At 35.3% G+C, this 19,121-nt stretch overlaps 1 protein-coding gene across 1 annotated transcript in view; it reads left to right on the forward strand.

The window, feature by feature from the left end:
• LOC145249742 (chondroitin sulfate synthase 1-like) overlaps positions 1-19,121 on the forward strand; it is a 502,518-nt gene that overhangs the window by 62,588 nt on the left and 420,809 nt on the right. The gene's annotated exons all lie outside the window — the stretch shown is intronic.

A 19,121-nucleotide genomic window follows, 5' to 3' on the forward strand; every position in this document is an offset into this window, starting at 1 on the left:
ATAATATGGAAACGTAATTGTGCAGGGTGAAGTGATAAAGTTGTCACCCTAAAGAAAACAACACTACAGTTTTATTTTAAAACTTTTATTGAAAAAAATCAATTCAGGTAACTTGATTATGTTGTAGAGCTGACATCTACTAAATGTAGCTGCCTTCAGCCTCAATCACTGCATCGATACAGGCCCAGAACTGGGAGCATGTCTTTTTCACAGGTCGGGAGAGGAGCGGGGGGGCAGTGAGAGAAGAGTACAAAGCCATAGCACGCTTTCTGAAGCCAAGCCTGGGTGTTTTTGGATTTGTGGGCTGGGGCGGAGTCCTGCTTGCACACCTATGGTCTGCCAGCAGCCAATTGATTGCACTGGGGGATCACCACACTCTTCAGCACATCCAAGTACACTTTGGTGTTGACTTTCTAGCAGACTTTGAAGATGTGAGGTGGCATGATGTGGCCTTCACTTGAAACCATAACTGTTCTTGGGAACTTTGTTTCATCACTCTGGGCACGTCTGTTATTCGTGGCAATCCAACAATGCATTTTGAGGGTGCTGACAATGGTCCTGTGATCATAACTTGGATCAGTAGAGAGCATGAGTGTTACAGTGGCGCATCTCCGATATTGCTCGTTGAATATTGTATCACTTTCAGACATGATAGGAGGCTCTTATCGCTCTTGGGATTTGTACACAAATGGCCAACTAGTAGATGATCTGCAACAAAAAAGAAAACCGGTTTTCATCAAATGGAAATGGAATCATGCATTTTCTAGAGCGACAATTTTATCATTCCACCCTAGTCATAGTAAGACTGAGGGAACAGTTTTTAGCTCTTTAAGTTTTTTCTTTTAAATTGAAACGAGCTTTCGTACATACTGAATGAAATTTTACTCAACGTATATGCACATAATGAAACCAGTATTAGTATTATCTATAAAAGTGAGAATGTGTGTGTGAGGACACTTCTCAACCTATATACTCAAATGTTTTATCTAGACTAGAAATTTAGTATAAAGGGTATTCAGACATGTAGAAAACTTTTCCGTTTTCATCCTGAAAAAGGGCTGCTAAGGGGAGAAAATTGAAAAATTAGTATGTGGGTGTCATTGGATTCTTGTCTGTCAACTGTTTCATGAATGCGCATGCATGAATAGTTTCCAGGACAGATTACGTTAAGAATAGGATTGAAAACGACATTTAAAGATCGTGTCGAGTTGGCCTAATGGTCATTGTATTTTATACCTGGTCTCTAGGTTTTGGTTTCGATCTCTGCTAGAGTATTTTTTTATTTGTTTTTTTGTTTTTTTTTCCCCACTTACAAGACGTGAACTGTTCTGAAAAATCATACATAATACTCGCATGCACATGTCTCTTTTTTTTTTTTTTACATGGAGGTCACCACTTATCAAGGCCCAGAAGCCACTCGGGGATAAGGGTTATTGAGTGTACAGTAATCAATGGGGTAGTGTTGCAGTATTCGTTAGTATTGGAGATTTGATAAAGTGTCATTACTTAAAGGGGCGGTTCATCAGGAATTTGTTTATGTTGAACTTGTCTCACTTTTTTAATGACTTCATTTTTTTTTTTTTTTTTTTTTTTTTTTTTAGTTTAACGTTACGTTTTATGCATACAATGTTTCTGTTTATAATAAAAATTTGCATTAATTAAAATATAATATTTATGTGTATTTTACGACCGGGCAACGCCGGGTAGCCGGCTAGTAAGACAATTTTCACTGTATCAGATTTTGTTAAAAGTTCAGAAACTAGTATAGTTTCCATTACGGATACCAAATCTCTATTACAAGATTTAGTTAATCCTTTCATTTTTATATGAAAAATAAATGCGTACAGGTTGAATGTTTTCATAGCTTTTCAAGGAAAACAAACAAAAAAAAATGGTTAAAAAAAAGTCTTTATATTTTGATAAACTGGCTCTCATTCACCCGGTGCGCTTGCATACATAAAGGTTCTCTCATCTTGCCAAGTGCATGTTGTTTGCGACTAGTTTTCCTCTTCAGACAGCAACTAAACAGCAGCAAATTCAGCTCCCAACTGAGATTTGCTTGTTTAGCTGAAGAGCCTTCGTCTTCTGCTACATAACTAAACCGTTTCACTGTCTAGATTGTTCTTGGCTTTATCTGCGACTGCCTCGGGCTTCGCAGAGGCAGACACGCGTAAGCGTTATTTCGGGTTTAATGTTTCTTTTATTTCTGAAATCTTACATGAACCAAGGACACCTGGGTCTATAATGGTCATAAAGGAATCTTGCCAAATTTATAAACGTTAATTTTTTAAAAATCTTTCTCTCTCTCAAGCTGGGGATGGTGCATCCTACCAAATGCCAGACATTCACTCTCTCATGTTCCAACAGATCATTTTTAAGAGCAATTATTTGAATCTTCTTGCACTTAGTTCACCGGGTATATTCGCCAGGTAGTTTTTGAAATTATTTTGTAAGAGTCCAGTTACTCTTACAATTATTGGAATGCCCGACATCTTCCTGATTCCCATTTTTGTCCATGTCATACATAACACCTTTGTATTTCATTGTTTTCCCAGCGTCGTTGGAGATGCTTCTTTCTGTCCCATATAACTGTCGGGTTTAATAGCTCAGTTTTCAAGGTACGTGGCTGTAGGGATTACATAGTCATAATGGGCAGCGTATGACTTATTTCTGACTGTTCTTTTTGATGTTCTCAGGACATATTGCTACATTCGATATTTAAACACTCCAGTGTTGCCTTGTATAGTAGATCCCCACCCCCCAGTAGAGCCTTACAGCTGGATGTTGGATGGCTTACACTCTACTTCTGTGCAACAGAACTTGCACTTGTTACCATTGCATAAATATATGTATGCACATGTAAATTTTAATTAGCCACGCACCTTGCATCCTAAATTCGACATCTCTTTAATTGTATGCACTCTTAATAAACTATAAATTGCCATACAGTTCGAATTCTGCAGATATGAATATGCCTGACTTATAATATCGCCTGTAGATGATGGAGTCAAAGTATTTGCAAATGTAATAGATGTACTGAGACTAAAGCTGCTTTCAGAACTGCCAGCAACCATTGTAAAAATGTAATAAAGAACGCAAGAGAGTTGTATGCTCAGTCCGTCAGGTCCAAAGTAGCTGAGCAGTGGCTTGGTTCCCACCAGTTTTGGCAAATAGCAAACAAAATCCTGAACAGAAACGTGTGCTCTATCCCAGCTATCATCAATGGACCTGAGGTAATCTCGTTAGCATCAGACAAAGCCAAACTCTTTGCCAAGAACTTTGCAGCTAATTCTACCCTTTGCAACCAAGGCCACCAACTCCCAATATTTCCTCCTGTATCAGAAAACATGCGATGTGATATTTGTATGTGATGTTGCCAAGCTAATCAAAAACCTTGATTCCAGTAAAGCAACCGGCCCTGATGGTATTCCAATTATAGTATTCAAAATACTTCAACCAGAACTAGTACCCATACTTACAAAACTGTTTGAACGTTGTCTTAAGGAGAATTGCTTCCCATCACCCTGGAAAACCTCGTCAGGTTGTCCTGTATTTACGAATTCAGGTGATCGGTCATCTCCCTCTCAGTACAGGCCAATAAGTCTCCTGTGCGTCATGAGTAAGTTGTTGGAATCTGTTAAATAGAGAAGTAATCAACCATCTCGGCAAAAATAATCTTGGTGACACACAGTATAGTTTCCGTTCTGCTAGCTCTACAGCCGATGTGCTTACAGTTATATCATGTAGGATTAGCGAATCTCTCGAAGGTAACCTTTCTAGGGCAATTGCTCTTGACATATCAAAAGCCTTTGATAGGGTATGGCATAAAGGTTTACTTCACAAGATCTCTAGCTATGATATAGTTGGAAATGTCTTCTCAGTTATCAAATCATTTCTCTCTGATAGGTTCATAAGAGTAGTGGTTGATGGGCAGAAATCAGCTCACAGTAGTGATGCTGCAGTCCCTCAGGGGTCCATCCTGAGCCCAACTCTCTTCCTGATCTACATTAATGATCTTCCAAATCACACCCTTACATCATTCGTAGACATTTATGCTGATGACACTACCATTTATGGTAGCACATCTAAGACCGTAAACGACCAAGTTCTCTCCGATTCTCTCTCCTTTGGTCTCGAGCACGTGGTACAATGGGGAAAGGAGTGGCTGGTTACTTTTAATGCATCTAAAACCAAGTTTCTATCTTTATATCATCACCGCTCTGATCTCCATCTGGCATCAATTGAAATGAATGGCTCTCGTCTTGGGGAGACCCCATGTTTTGACAAGCTTCTGAGCTTGACCTTTACTCCTGATCTTAAATGGAACACCTACATCAAATCTGTTGTCAAAGCCGCTGGAAAAATGGTGGGATCCTTCTATCGACCCAGTAGATATCTCACTGCTGATGCAATTCTCCATCTACAGGGTGGTCAAAAAGTCAGGTAACATTTTAAAGAAAAACGATATTAGCAATACACGTATATTTAAGTACCATACATTGAAATATAAAATGAAACAAACATGAAATGTTTATTTTGTTAATTGTCGTCCATTTCTCTCTATCAATCGCTGGAAGCGATTAACCACTGATTGTGTAACACGTGTAATCATGTCAGCTGATATCCGCAATCTCCTCTTCAATAAATAACTTTAAAGACTCTATTGTATCAGGCTTCTTGCCATAAACGCTATCCTTTACATAGCCCCAAAGCCAGAAATCAGGAGGGGTAGTTTATATATTACACTCAAATATTTAAACAAATAATATTAAACGAATAGAGATTATAATGGATCATATTGTTTTTTTCTACCTTTAACATGTTACCTGACTTTTTGACCACCCTGTATATAAGAACCAAGTTCGTCCAAGGATAGAATACTGTTGCCACATCTGGGCAGGAGCTGCTAGAAAGGACATCTTGCCTTGATAGGGTTCAAAATAGACTTCGTAGCCTCATAGGGGATGTCCTTTTCTCTTCCCTGCAACCTATTTCTCACAGAAGAGATGTTGCAAGTTTGTCTTTGCTTTATCGTTATTTTCATGACCAGTGCTCGACTGAGCTTCAATCTATGGTCTCCCCTCGCCAAACTTTCACAAGAAACACTCGTCTAACTGAAACCACTATCAATAATTCCCCCCCACTCTTTATCTGTGCCTAAACCTAAACGTAGATTCCATGAACAAAGCTTCTTTCTTAGAGGTGCACGCCCGTGGAATTGTCTTCTGTCGTCCTGCTTTCCAGCTGACTACAATGATTGTCTTCAAGTTCAATGTTAATAAATTACTGAATTTCCATCACTGACCATTACTATATTGTCCTTTTGACTACTGTACACTCTTTAACACTTATCCTCGAGTGGCCCCCTGGGCCTTGATAAGTGGTGGTGCCTATATAAAGAAAAAAAAATTCCGTGCTATGCAATAACGTGTGTATGTCTGTGCGCGCGTGTGCGTGATAATAGGGAAACCATTTACTTATATAGATCAGGTCGATTCTTACGAAAATAATTTGTGGGTGACTTGGTTTTTTTTTTTTTTTTTTTTTTTTTTTAGCTTGTAATACCTACATCGACATTGACGTTACCGATAATCATCCGTAAAAGTTTTGACATGCATTTTTTTCTATACGTTGTGCGATTGTCATCTGGCAATTGTCTCTCGGCACGGAATGTTCATATGGTAATTCAGATTTTGTTCAAGTTTGCCGTAAATCTTTCTCCAGAAACGTACCATTTCTTTTTGTTCCGAAATGGAGTATATTATAACTCTTTATCATTTTATTATATATATATATATATATATATATATATATATATATATATATATATACATATATATATATATAATTTTAGATATATTGATAACAAATTTAAAACCAATTTTTTTTTTTAACTTGCTCAATACAAAGTAAAGCTTTTCTAAATAAAATTATAAATACATTAGAAATAGTTTATGCGGATCAATCGGCGTTTCAACCCTTTTTGGAACCAATATGCATTTCACAACGTTTCTCATTTTGATCGATGCGCTTTTTAAAAAAAAACTTTTGGACAAAGGGTGGAAGGCTGCTCGAAATATCAAAATATAAATTAAAAACGTCGTTTTTATACTTACATTTTCTCATGAAAATACTTCTCTAGCAGCATACGTGAAAAAGCATAGAAAATTATATCAACTGAACAGATATTATTTAGCTGCGCAAAAGCTCGTTTTGTGTTTTGAAAACTTGTCAATATAAATGCAAACAACTGACTACCCACTCGCAGAGTAAAGTTGAGTACTAACTTATGAAAATATTTAAGCTATGAATGTAATTGCATAATCTACAATCTAAATCTACTAGTATATTAAGCACTATTTAAGTAAATACTGAAAAACAATACATAAAGTATCTCCATGAACCATTATGTCTCTCTCTCTCTCTCTCTCTCTCTCTCTCTCTTTCTCTCTCTTTCTCTCTTTCTCTCTCTCTCTCTCTCTCTTTCTCTCTCTCTCTCTCTCTTTCTCTCACTCACTCACACACACACACACACACACACACACACACGATTTAGATTCAAAGCTTATCAACGTATTAGTCCGATAAATATATGGAAGGGTAGTTACTTTGAAATGGTGTCAAATTAGTTCTATGGAGATGCCACTTTTTTTTTTTTTTCCTATAATTAACGATCTAGGTCAGATGGAAGGAAAATAGATTTTCTTTTTGTAACATTCTCTGGGTCAGTACCGATGTAAAACGCTTTCAGTCGTTTCCGTCGGTTGATGCTGCGTTTCCACTGAAAGACTTTTCTACCATTAAGCACACCAATTTCATTTGGCGTCGAGAACAGAAACACAAAAATCTAAATATGATGAGAGTACCTATTGCATTAATAAAAAAAAAAAACGAAAATGATAATTTAAAAAAATCTTTTTTTTTTTTTTTTTTTTTTTTTTCAATTTTATTTTTGTTCAAACTGGAGATGGAGCATTCTAGCAAACGCCAGCCATTCACTCGCTTTCTCATATATCCAGAGAGATCTTTTTAAGCTTCTACTGTCCCTTTAAGTGCAATTGTTTGAATCTCTCTGGCACTTAGTTCACCAGGTATATTTGGAAGGTAGTTTTTGAAACTTTTCAGGAATCCATCACCAGGAGTCGTATCTTCCGCTTGGTTCAGATTGCTAACCCACATGGCTTATTTTCGCCATTCCTTCTGATCCAGGGCAAGTTGGTTGATGGATGCCTAACTGTTAATATCCAATCAAAAACATTTTCTCGCCACCTTCCCCTTGGCTTTGCTCTGCCTCTTTTGCCTTCAATCATACTCTCAAAGCATGACTTTGACAGATCTGTGGTTGATCGTTTTACATGGCCAAAATTTTAAGGGTTTTACTTCTGATTTTATCAAATAGAGGGAGTAGGGTAATAGTTTGACGGAGGGTGAGTATATATTTAAAGAAATGTTTTTTGTTTTTTTTTATAAAGGTCCTGTAATGAAACACATTACGTGATATTGAAACACCTCAATGCGATTGGCTAGTTTAGTTCATGTGATACAATCCAGTTGCTCCTATAATTATTGGAGTGATGGAGATCTTCCTAAGATTCCAGTTTCTTTTCATGTAGTGCATAAGACCTTGGTATTTTATCTTTTCCCTCTAAGAATTGGGAAGAAAAAGGCAACCCTTTTCTATCACCATGTTTGTCTTCATCCATCTGTATAATTTATCGTTAATATTTCCTTTGAAATGATACATTTATGTAAGGTTTAATAATTTTCATAAAAATTTCTTTTGTAAAAGCAATTGGCATTTTGAGTTAAATAATCTAAAAAAAAAAAAAAAAAAAAAAAAATTAAAAAACACAAAAACGTAGGTTTCTTTATTTATTGAAACAGAAATAACTGGAACCGATAGCCAGAGTACATCTAACAGATAAAAATACAGTGACATCTTTCAGGGATACTATCTACCTCCATTTGTTTGTCCTAACCATGATGCTACTCAATGTCCCGGACAATACCAGGTGGCCCTGTTAGTATAATTATATATTATGTTACACAATTGAAGGCATATGACCAGAATTAACTGGATTTGTCCTTTTTGTTGAAAGGAATGAAATAAAATGGTATGTGTTGGCTGTTGATGGTTCTTGATGAGCTTTATATCTATCAAGTGATGATATCGGTACTTGAGTATTTAGTTGTGAAGTGGCGTCTTACTTCCAGACTCTCTGAAAATTTCTGGTCTGCAAATCCTAAAGGTCACGAGATGCAATCATAAAAAGATCTGGTAGAAAGAGCTATGTTCAATAGCTTGGTTGGTTATAATGTGACCAAACAGCTACATTGGGTCTCTGTCTCTCTTTGGGTCTCTGTCTCTCTTTGGGTCTCTGTCTCTCTTTGGGTCTCTGTCTCTCTTTGGGTCTCTGTCTCTCTTTGGGTCTCTGTCTCTCTTTGGGTCTCTGTCTCTCTTTGGGTCTCTGTCTCTCTTTGGGTCTCTGTCTCTCTTTGGGTCTCTGTCTCTCTTTGGGTCTCTGTCTCTCTTTGGGTCTCTGTCTCTCTTTGGGTCTCTGTCTCTCTTTGGGTCTCTGTCTCTCTTTGGGTCTCTGTCTCTCTTTGGGTCTCTGTCTCTCTTTGGGTCTCTGTCTCTCTTTGGGTCTCTGTCTCTCTTTGGGTCTCTGTCTCTCTTTGGGTCTCTGTCTCTCTTTGGGTCTCTGTCTCTCATTGGGTCTCTGTCTCTCATTGGGTCTCTGTCTCTCATTGGGTCTCTGTCTCTCATTGGGTCTCTGTCTCTCTTTGGGTCTCTGTCTCTCTTTGGGTCTCTGTCTCTCTCCACTTCTACAAAACTTGGTAACTCACGTAAATCGGCATTCTGAACTTGAATGCCTACTAGATGCTATCCTCGAGTGTCTAAGGTCTCTCTGTACAGGGGTTTATCAGAACTTGGCATAAGGATACTTTTCCCTAGAAGTAAACCCTGACTAAACATTCAAAATCACATAGTATTAGTTACCCAAATAAGATCTCCTCACCATGGCTAACTTTTACGAGGAATGGTGCACCTTCTCCAAGTGATGTTACTTCAAGTAGCAGCACAAAGCTGGATACTCCACCAGACTAGATAAATTCTTGTCCTGGAATCCAGTAAAACCAAGAGACCAAAACGAAAGATATAATACAATATATGAAAATGGTTAATTGGGGATAGGAAAATTATGTTCTCAATTTCTTTGCTAACTCTGTGTTTGATAAAGAACTGTAATGGAACATTCGAATATCTATGTATCGCATATAGTTCAATTGTTAGCCCCAGGTTGTGGGTCCCTTGATTTCTGAGAACTTAACGATTAGGTGATCTCTAACTAATCACTGTTCTAACAGGGAACCCCCATAGATCCAGGGGCTCAGGTTCCAGGGAAGCCTTAACCAAGTTTCTCTGTTCATCGCATCGATTTTTTTTTTTTTTTTTTTTTTTTCTTCCCAAGCCCTAGGTTCCTCAAAATTTAATGAAATTTGGATTAAAGAGAACTATTTATAAAAAGTATCTGACTTACATGTTGTAACCCACAGGGAAGCAATCCCATAATAACGTGTTCCACAAAGTCTTAAAACTAATAATGACTGGTTTTGTTAGGATATTTTGGCTAATGTCTTTAAAAGGCTCTGAACTAGTACCTTTTGATACTCAAGAACCTCTTTACTCTTGCGTTCCAATCGACTCGTAAGCACAATTTACTAAGTAAAGAATGGCAATTATTTAGTGTGATGTATGGCAATGAAACCTGGCCGCCGAGGGTTAAGGACATGTGTTGCATGAAGAGAAATGATGAGAATGTGTAATGTGCATCTTAGACAGGCTTAGTTCTGATGACCTCAGAGCACGATCAAATTTTCCCAGTATAGGGAAATGTATATAGAGCAAGAGACTTCAATGGTATAGCTGCGTTGGAAGAATGGGAGTTCTTGAGTCAGTAGATATAAAAGGGTTGGAGTAGCAAGTCAATTTTGACAGGGGAAGGCCAAGGAAAGCATAATGTAATGGATATGCACATTGCAGAGAAAGCCACAAAGAGACAACAAATGAAATTTTACTTTTTTTTAATTGTAATAGAAGGTATTTATTTATGGTACTTTCCAAAACAATGCATTGCATCTTGTTTTAGGTCTTTGTGTGCTATGTAGTTGAAGAAATTCTGCCGTATCAAACACGTGCTTCCCCAGAAAATGCTATAGCCTCCCACACGACCATCTCACACCAGCTGCCTTGCCGCTCCCCACTTCATGGTGTTTTTTTTCTCTGCTTTTCGTTCCCTTTTTCCTCTGCTGTGACATCAGCTTGTACACCAGCAAGTTTATTTGCATACATGCCGACCTGCTGCTGCTGCTGCTGCTGCTGCTGCTGAATGTGTCAGCAGCTCTGTTACAAAACTGACAAAAACTGGCTGGAAAGATAAATACTCGAGCAGATAGGTTAGTTTGAAAGGCAATTTTATAAAGCCGTCCAACACATGCCAGCATGTGAAACGGATGTCAAGTCGAATATCATTAAATGGGTTACGGTATTATTCCAGAACGGCTTATGTTTACTTAAAATCTTTTTGTTTGTTTTTTTTTTAGTATAAATAAAAACACAAGTACTCATTCACCAGTTTGTACATCAATGTCAAAAAAAACAAGCAATATGGCGTTCGAGAATTTTTAACAAGGTATCAAGAAAAATGTAGATTATGTACTATGATTTTAGACTTGCTTCCTTTCGTATCTTGTCAGAATTCCAGGAGCCATCTTATATATTTTCGAAGTGGCTATTTTATTAATTTATTGCTTGTGTGTACTTTAAACTTGCTTTTAATTTAATTTTTTTTTTTTTATCTCATTTTCATTATATATATATATATATATATATATATATATATAACATGATTTTTTTAAGTGAGAATCTGTCATTTGGTAGCCATGTTGAAACTATTTTATAGTAGCCTTAAACATCTGGTTAAAATCTTATTAGCATTGGTTGAAGAGTTCTGAAATTCTTCCAAGAACTCGTGTAAAAATAATTCACAGGTTGAATTTTTAAGCACTAATATATATATATATATATATATATATATAAATTGCTAAACAAAATTTGCAATTTTTTATGCTTCCCATGTTTTTTCTATGCAACGTCAGCTTTTGTCAATTACGAGTTCGAGTTATCCAAATAAGTGTTCGACACTCTAAACAACTGGCTAACCCTAAACCCGGCGTTGTCTGGGATGCAGTGATTTCAATTTGTTTAATTTTGACTCTTTGGCATACTGTTCTCATCTGGAGTGCTATTTTTCACAACGTTTTGGTCGATGTAACCTCTAATCTTCCTTAGATGTACGTTGTCAAACTAATTTAGGTTTGTACTGATTTGATAGAATAGTAATTCGGAGAATCAAAATGATTTCAATTTTGGGTCCAAAAATTTTCTTGAAATTTTAAATGTAGGTTTCTTGGACATGGATCAAACTTTTTGATTTGAGCCCCAAAAATAAGGGGTCAAAATTGGGGTCAAAGTTTTAAGAAAAATTTGACGTTTGCGGTCTCTACCAAATTACTCAGCCAATTTCTGGTCTAAACATTTGAAATTTTATATGAAGGGTATTCAGACATAGGGCAAGCTTTTTATCAGTTTGGGTCGGAAATTTGAGCTGCCAAGGGTTCAAAGTCCAAGATTTGATCTTTGCGATGTCTAGCAAACTACTCAGCCAATTTTAGGTTTAAACATATAAAATTTATGCATTACAGACATTCAGACCTGCAGCAAACATTTTAATAAGTTTTGGGGCAAAAATTTGGCTGCCAAAAGGTCAAAGTTGATAGAGTTGACCTTTGCAGATTCTACTAAATTTCTCTGCTAATTTTGGGTCTAAACACATGAAATTTTAGATGTAGATAACTTGGACATGGGTAAAACCTTTTATTTTGATTTGAGACCAAAATAAATGTCAAGGGGTCAAAATTGGGGTCCAAGTTATAAATAAAATTTACCTCTGCGGTCTCTACGGAATTACTCGGACAATTTTTGGTCTAAACATTTGAAATCTTACATAAAGTGTATTCACACGCAGGGTAAGTTATGAACTCGAGCAAAGCCGGACTGAACTGCTAGTAAGCATAAAAACTGAAACTGGTCGAATTTCTTTCCTTTCCTGTGTTTCCTTGCAACGTTACAATATGACTTGTTTGTACAAATAAAACTTTTCCGTTGTATGTTTTTTACTTTATTGCAAAAAGGTTTGGAAGGTGTGCTGCAAAAATTTTAATAGCTCAATAATATGCCACCATCTATAATATAAATCTAACTTGTCTGTTTAAATGTATATGTTTGTATGTCTGCCTCTGCCTTTTGACAGAGGCAACGGATTTTCACAAGATCAGTATCGTTTTGAAGCTGGATCCTTCAGACGACAAATATTAAAAAATTGGCTAAAAACATTAGTTCCTTCATCCTCAACTAGCGCCTTTCTACAAGGAGGGTCGGTTTTTCTGCGTCGCCATTTTTGCAAATCATCATATTGGTTGGAATGACTTTGCTAATTTAAACCTTCTGAACTTCCGGTCACGTCATGGAGTAGGGGTAAGACGTCAATTTCTTTCACTTTTTCGCCTTCGGGTCACAGGTTCCAGCTTGCATGCTTACTACCATTTTTTTTTTTTTTTTTTTTTTTTTTTTTTTTTTTTTTTCCCTCAACACACACCTCTAAACTCCCGGGTAACGCCGAGCACCCAGGCTAGTATAAAATAAAACAGGTTGGAAACCACTGGCTTAGGGTTCTTTATTTAAAATCCCTTTTAATTCCTTCATTTTCATCTCTGGTTCGTTTTAAACTTGTACTCGGTATACATTATTAGCAAATGCGTCTTCATCTGTCAGTATCGAAATTTCAATTTAATTATTGTTGGAGTTTCACTTTCTTTCACTGGTTACGGTAATCTTCAAATCTCCATTTTCTTTGGAAGTTTTTTTTTTCTACAGAAGATCCTATTCCAGAAGAGATTATTGAATACTTGGTCAAACAGTTGGTCAGCTGTCGCGTTTGTTTCCTTTTTGAAATGCGATAACGTTGTTCGCTTTAATACGCATTTTCTAAATGAATGCTTCAATAATTTATTTGACCAATTCTGTAATTCTGTAGGGTTGTTGTTTTCAGGAAGAATCCGGTTTTGTTTTTCTGGATTCAAAAAGGTTGCTACAAAAGATACTTCCTGTGTCTTCAATTTACTATTCCATTAAAAACATTTTTTTTTAAAACATTTCAGCCGATATAATTTCTGATATTCTGTGTGCATTATTTTTAAATTTGGATTATTTCTCAAAACTGGAACTTCAAACCTAACGTGTATATATATATATATATATATATATATATATATATATATATATTAGTGCTAATAATAGAAATAGTATTCCGGCGAGATAGATTAAAAAAAAAAGGAACAAATCAAGTCACACGTCCATTAACGTTTTGTCTTCATCGTAAGACTTCTTCTGGATGAATGAATAGAAAATAAAATACCAGTACAATATTTGAAAATACAAAATATATTTTCAAATATTATACTCGCATTTTGTTTTCTTCTATTCATTCATCCCGAAGAAGTCTTACAATAAAGGATGTGACTGGGTTTGTTTCTTTATACTTGTTTATTTATTATTTATTATTTATTTATATATATGTAATCGTACAAAAAAGTCTGCACTTGTCATTTTTTTTTTTTTCAAAAACCACAAATTTAAGCTAAATTGAATGTAACTGTTTAAACAACCTATACCTCATTTGATTCGCATGTTATTCCTCTATAATTGGGGAGCAGTTTCAAATCTGTTTCTGAGGCTGCAGACCTTGATAGCATTGTCTTCCTTGTAAGAAGTAACTCTAAGATGACCAGATTTAGGGACATCACAAACACTGCCCGTGTTTTAGTGCTTTTGCACAGTTATTTGTACCATTTCCTCATCACATTTCAATCTGCGGTCGATTTCTCGATTGGATAAACTAGAAAGTTGGAGATTAATGAGCTCCTGACGACCACTAAGAGAAAGTCAAGGTATATGGACAAAATGTTACATTTTATAACTTGGAACAACAACAATTACGATTAGAGATGCTTTGTTGCTTAAAAGGTGGATATTTTAAGCTGGTTTTAAGCTCATTTGTTGCTGTGGAGTTTCTTTTTGTCTTCTCGATTTAGAGTTATTTTTTTAAATGTGAGGTGAACACGAGGATACTTCAATTAAAAGTCAAATATGAACAGGTAAAATTATAAAGGAATAAAAGGCGAATCAAATGAGGTATAGGTTGCTTAAACAGTTACATTGAATTTAGCTTAAATTTGATTTTTGAAAAAATACGTGGACTTTCTTCTTGGTGCCATTGCATATATTGAGCCTATGCCATTGGGCATCCCTTATCACATTACTCGCTAGGTGCACAGCTCATATCCACCACCACCATCAGGCCATCCTGACATGCCTTTAATCAAACTCACGTAATTCATACTAGTAGACTTAATCTCTACCCATTGGCATAGTTTCCTAATGTTTCTTACAGGCAACTAGTATTTAAAGCTCTCGAGATTTATTTTTTGTACATTTAAATTTTCGTTTCTAAATTTTTTGAGGTGAGGATTGGTTATACGTATTTGGATTCATTGGACTACTGTTCTCATCTTGGGTGTCTTTTCACAATGTTTCAGTCGATGTAACCTCCGACCTTCTCCAGGTTTATTTTGAACTCTAATGTATCTAACTCGCAAGGACCCATGGCACAATAGGTCAAGTACTTAGAAAAATCAATTATAAAAGTGACCTTCTCTTGAAGGTTCAACTCTCAGTATATGCGACCAAAAATGCAGTTGCAAATTACTTAGGACCTCTGTTCAGTCATGGCTGACAGAACAAGAACATACTACCCCCATGAAGTAAAAGGGCTCCGTTCGAAATTCCATCCAAATTTCAGTTTGACAAATATGTTCTATTTTGACAAGATACACCTGAAGAAGGTTAGAGGTTACATCAACCAATATGTTGTGAAAATGACACTCAAGAGGAGAACAGTAGTCCAATAAATCTAAATAATACGGATTTAAATTTTTTTTTTTTTTTACCAAGAGCTGTTTTTGAAAACATTTGCCGAGTCTTAAAATAATTGGTACTGTTTGGTTAGAATTACTTCCAGGCGATTTTAATCAAAACAATGCATTTGAACAGTCTAATTTACTTATTAGGTTCTAATTGACCTTAAAGATTTCTCCTCAAATCACTGTACCTGATTAACTCTCACCTCATTTCAAAATTATGTCACTATATGCAACATCTACTTAACCATGCTATGTTGTGTCTTAATCCGAGGATGCAATTATAAATAAAACCCTATATAAAGAGCAAACAACTGTTGCGATAAGAGGGGGATGGGGAATAAAATTTGGTCATTGTATGGCTGGATTGTTAAATATAATTAAAGTATATTTGTCTAAGTTTCGCTTATAATTTGAAGATTCTAGAAAGGGGTACTTTCAAACAAATATGCAACAAATAACTGTTACCAAACGCAATAACCTTTTTCTATCTACCTGTATAATTTTTTTTTTTTTTTTAACTTTATTTAAATATAATTTTCGTTCCTATTATGCATGATTAGAATCGTATTTAAAAAGTACAGGCTTATTTTTAATTTTTTTAATCCCCGGGGGTTGACTGGATTTTCTATTTTTTTGTTAATTATATATATATAGCACAACTATTATCGAACGCACTGAAATGTACTTTTCAACCTAATTGAAACTAGAAAAACACTGAAGACTAGGAATCAAACGTTGATTTCTGGAAGAGCCCGTGAGTTTGACAAAAAAAAAAAAACTAGTCACAGGAAAATGAATCTATTTCAACATCGTGCTTTTTTTTTTTTTTTAAATTTTTCTTTGGCTTTTTAAGATTATATTGATCAAAACGAAGCTCGTACGAATGTTGTATATTTATACCCTGATGTTTTACTAATCGTGTATGTGTGTATAATATATATATATATATATATATAATTTCTGTGGAAATATGATTTTCAATTATATTTCACATTTTTTTTTTTATATATTAATCCTTAATTTATGAAGCTCAGTGTAATTACAGAGCATATAATAAACACATGACAAAAATCTATATTCCAAATTTCATGATGTTGACCATCTTGCAATTTATTCCTTTAATTACGTTGACATTTACAATTCTTGACAGTAACTGTTTTGTAGCGCAAAATCATTCAATTATATCAATCAAGGAATCTATTTTTGCCCTTAACTCATCAGAAATACCAACAATAAATCCACGAAAGAAAATAACATGCATTTGGGCATGATTACGAAATCAGAAAATTGGAAGAGAAATTGCAATTACCTTTTATTTTATCTTTTATTACGTCAGTTTGAATTCACACACACACACACACACACACACACACACACACACACACACACACACACACATATATATATACCCGCACACACTCTAATAGTTCAATAAGTACTTATAAACAAGTGTTTCATGCTTACGCAATCATCAGTGCAGGAAGTGATAATTACTGCTGGTTGTTGGACTCAAACCCAATCAACAGGCTTGTGTTATTTTATTTGTATTTTCAGTACCGATCATAGAATGTATTGAACGAATTTATATGGAAAAAGCATTTACCTAAATGCTAAGCAGTGTTAAGTTTTCCTTCACCAATGTGATGCCTCCATATGGGGGCCTATGTATTTATAAAATAATGACGGATACGTTTGATCATCTTAAGACTCCTAATTATGGCTAGATATGGACGCTTCACATGGGTGAAGGGAAAATTATGCCCACCTAGCATTTAGGTAAATGCTTTTTCATAGTTAAATACGTCCAATAATCAGTATAGCAAATAAAATATTTGTTTCACTTCTAACAGGGTTCTTGACTTGGCGTTAGAACATTGGTCTTCAGTCTATTGTGCTTGTTTCAATTTCACTCGGTCTACTCAGTTTTGGATTATAAGCCGAAATCAAGTGTCCATGGACAATTATATATTATCGTATTTGACTGTAAGTAATAGTTACGGCATAATCCATGTTGACATGCCGGTTCCTGTTAGATCATTGCAGTTAAGCAACGTTAAGCTTGGTCAGTACTAAAATGGGTGACCATTTTGGCATTCCATGTGCTGCATGTACTCTCCGCTTATGTCGGCATTGTTTCCAGTCGTCTATCACTTCTCCTTGCCACTAGACTCGAGCAGTGTTGATTGAGGAGAGGTGTAGTTGGGATGACGCAACCCTTGCTTCACTATTACATGCATAGATACTAGTGATTGGACGATTCCAGTATTTTTTCTGATTCCGATACAATTACATATTCTGTGCTAAATTCCTGATTCCAATACAATTTCCGATTCTGATTCTTTATAAATCTCTGAATTAACTATGAGATTGTTATTTTCCCCGATTTTCGTAAAACACGTGTTAAATATGCAGATATTTTCTAAACGTCAAAATACACTTGTGGAGATTGATCTATAGATTTTAGTTTTACTGGTTGTTTAAAATCAATATTTGTTTTATTAATACCAGCGATGGAAGATTTTACTTTAAACAAAATCAGATAAAAAACCAAAAACAATCGTTTTGGCATCGAAAAATAGGCATCAATGTTTCCAATTCCGATACCCCCAAATCCTATTTTTCTGATTAATCATCCTGACACTAGTAGATACCCTTGCAGGAGGTATCCATTGTCTCTTGAGACTAAACGGGGGCATTGACAAAATAATAAAAATATAACTTCAAGTAACCATGGAATTTTCATTTTTGCTAATGATCGAGTCATAATTAACTGGGCAGATAAAATTTTTCGACATTTAGGTATGATCACTAAATTTTCTTCAAAAGATTACATTGTTTTATTTGGACTTCTATTCTCATTGTGTTTTAAAAACGTTTCGACCAATGTAAACTTTCAACTTTATTACAGGTACCTATTTAAACCATCTTCAGTTTACTTTTTGCAACCCTGTAATTTTGGTTTCCTTTATTTTGGTCCTTTAGTCCTCGCATTCCACGAGCAATCTTACTGACAAAGAGGGAAAATTTGCTGTTTTCTGGTATACATCTATGCATTAAACAATTACCATTGACCAATTTTTTACCTTAAAGTGATGTGTGTAGTCATCCACATACAGTACTGTTTCGTAGTATCACAACTCATCAATGTGGCTAGACTAGCATCTTTCCCTAGCTGGGGATTGAACCTACAACTATCGCGTTGATAGCTGGCAGTTCTACTCATCAGCCCATGGGATTGGTGCTCGTAAATGACCTCAACAAGTGTCCATTTTTAAATAAATTTTCAGCTGCCACTTTTACATTGCTCAAGGTGCTTGTTTATTTACAGTGAGCCTAGATTTATAGCCATTTAATAGCGGATATATTACACTGTTGTAAATGTGTCATATATATATATATATATATATTACGTGTGTGTTTATATGTAAATGTATATTACGTGTGTGTTTATATGTAAATGTATATAGCCCTTTACATTAGGTGGGTTTATATGTAAATGTATATAGCCCTTTACATTAGGTGGGTTTATATGTAAATGTATATAGCCCTTTACATTAGGTGGGTTTATATGTAAATGTATATAGCCCTTTACATTAGGTGGGTTTATATGTAAATGTATATAGCCCTTTACATTAGGTGTGTTTATATGTAAATGTATATAGCCCTTTACATTAGGTGTGTTTATATGTAAATGTATATAGCCCTTTACATTAGGTGGGTTTATATGTAAATGTATATAGCCCTTTACATTAGGTGTGTTTATATGTAAATGTATATAGCCCTTTACATTAGGTGTGTGTTATATGTAAATGTATATAGCCCTTTACATTAGGTGTGTGTTATATGTAAATGTATATAGCCCTTTACATTAGGTGTGTTTATATGTAAATGTATATAGCCCTTTACATTAGGTGTGTTTATATGTAAATGTATATAGCCCTTTACATTAGGTGTGTTTATATGTAAATGTATATAGCCCTTTACATTAGGTGTGTTTATATGTAAATGTATATAGCCCT

This window comes from Euprymna scolopes, chromosome 28, assembly GCF_053919585.1.
Source record: "Euprymna scolopes isolate OS-2025 chromosome 28, ASM5391958v1, whole genome shotgun sequence".
Lineage (NCBI taxonomy): Eukaryota > Metazoa > Mollusca > Cephalopoda > Sepiida > Sepiolidae > Euprymna > Euprymna scolopes.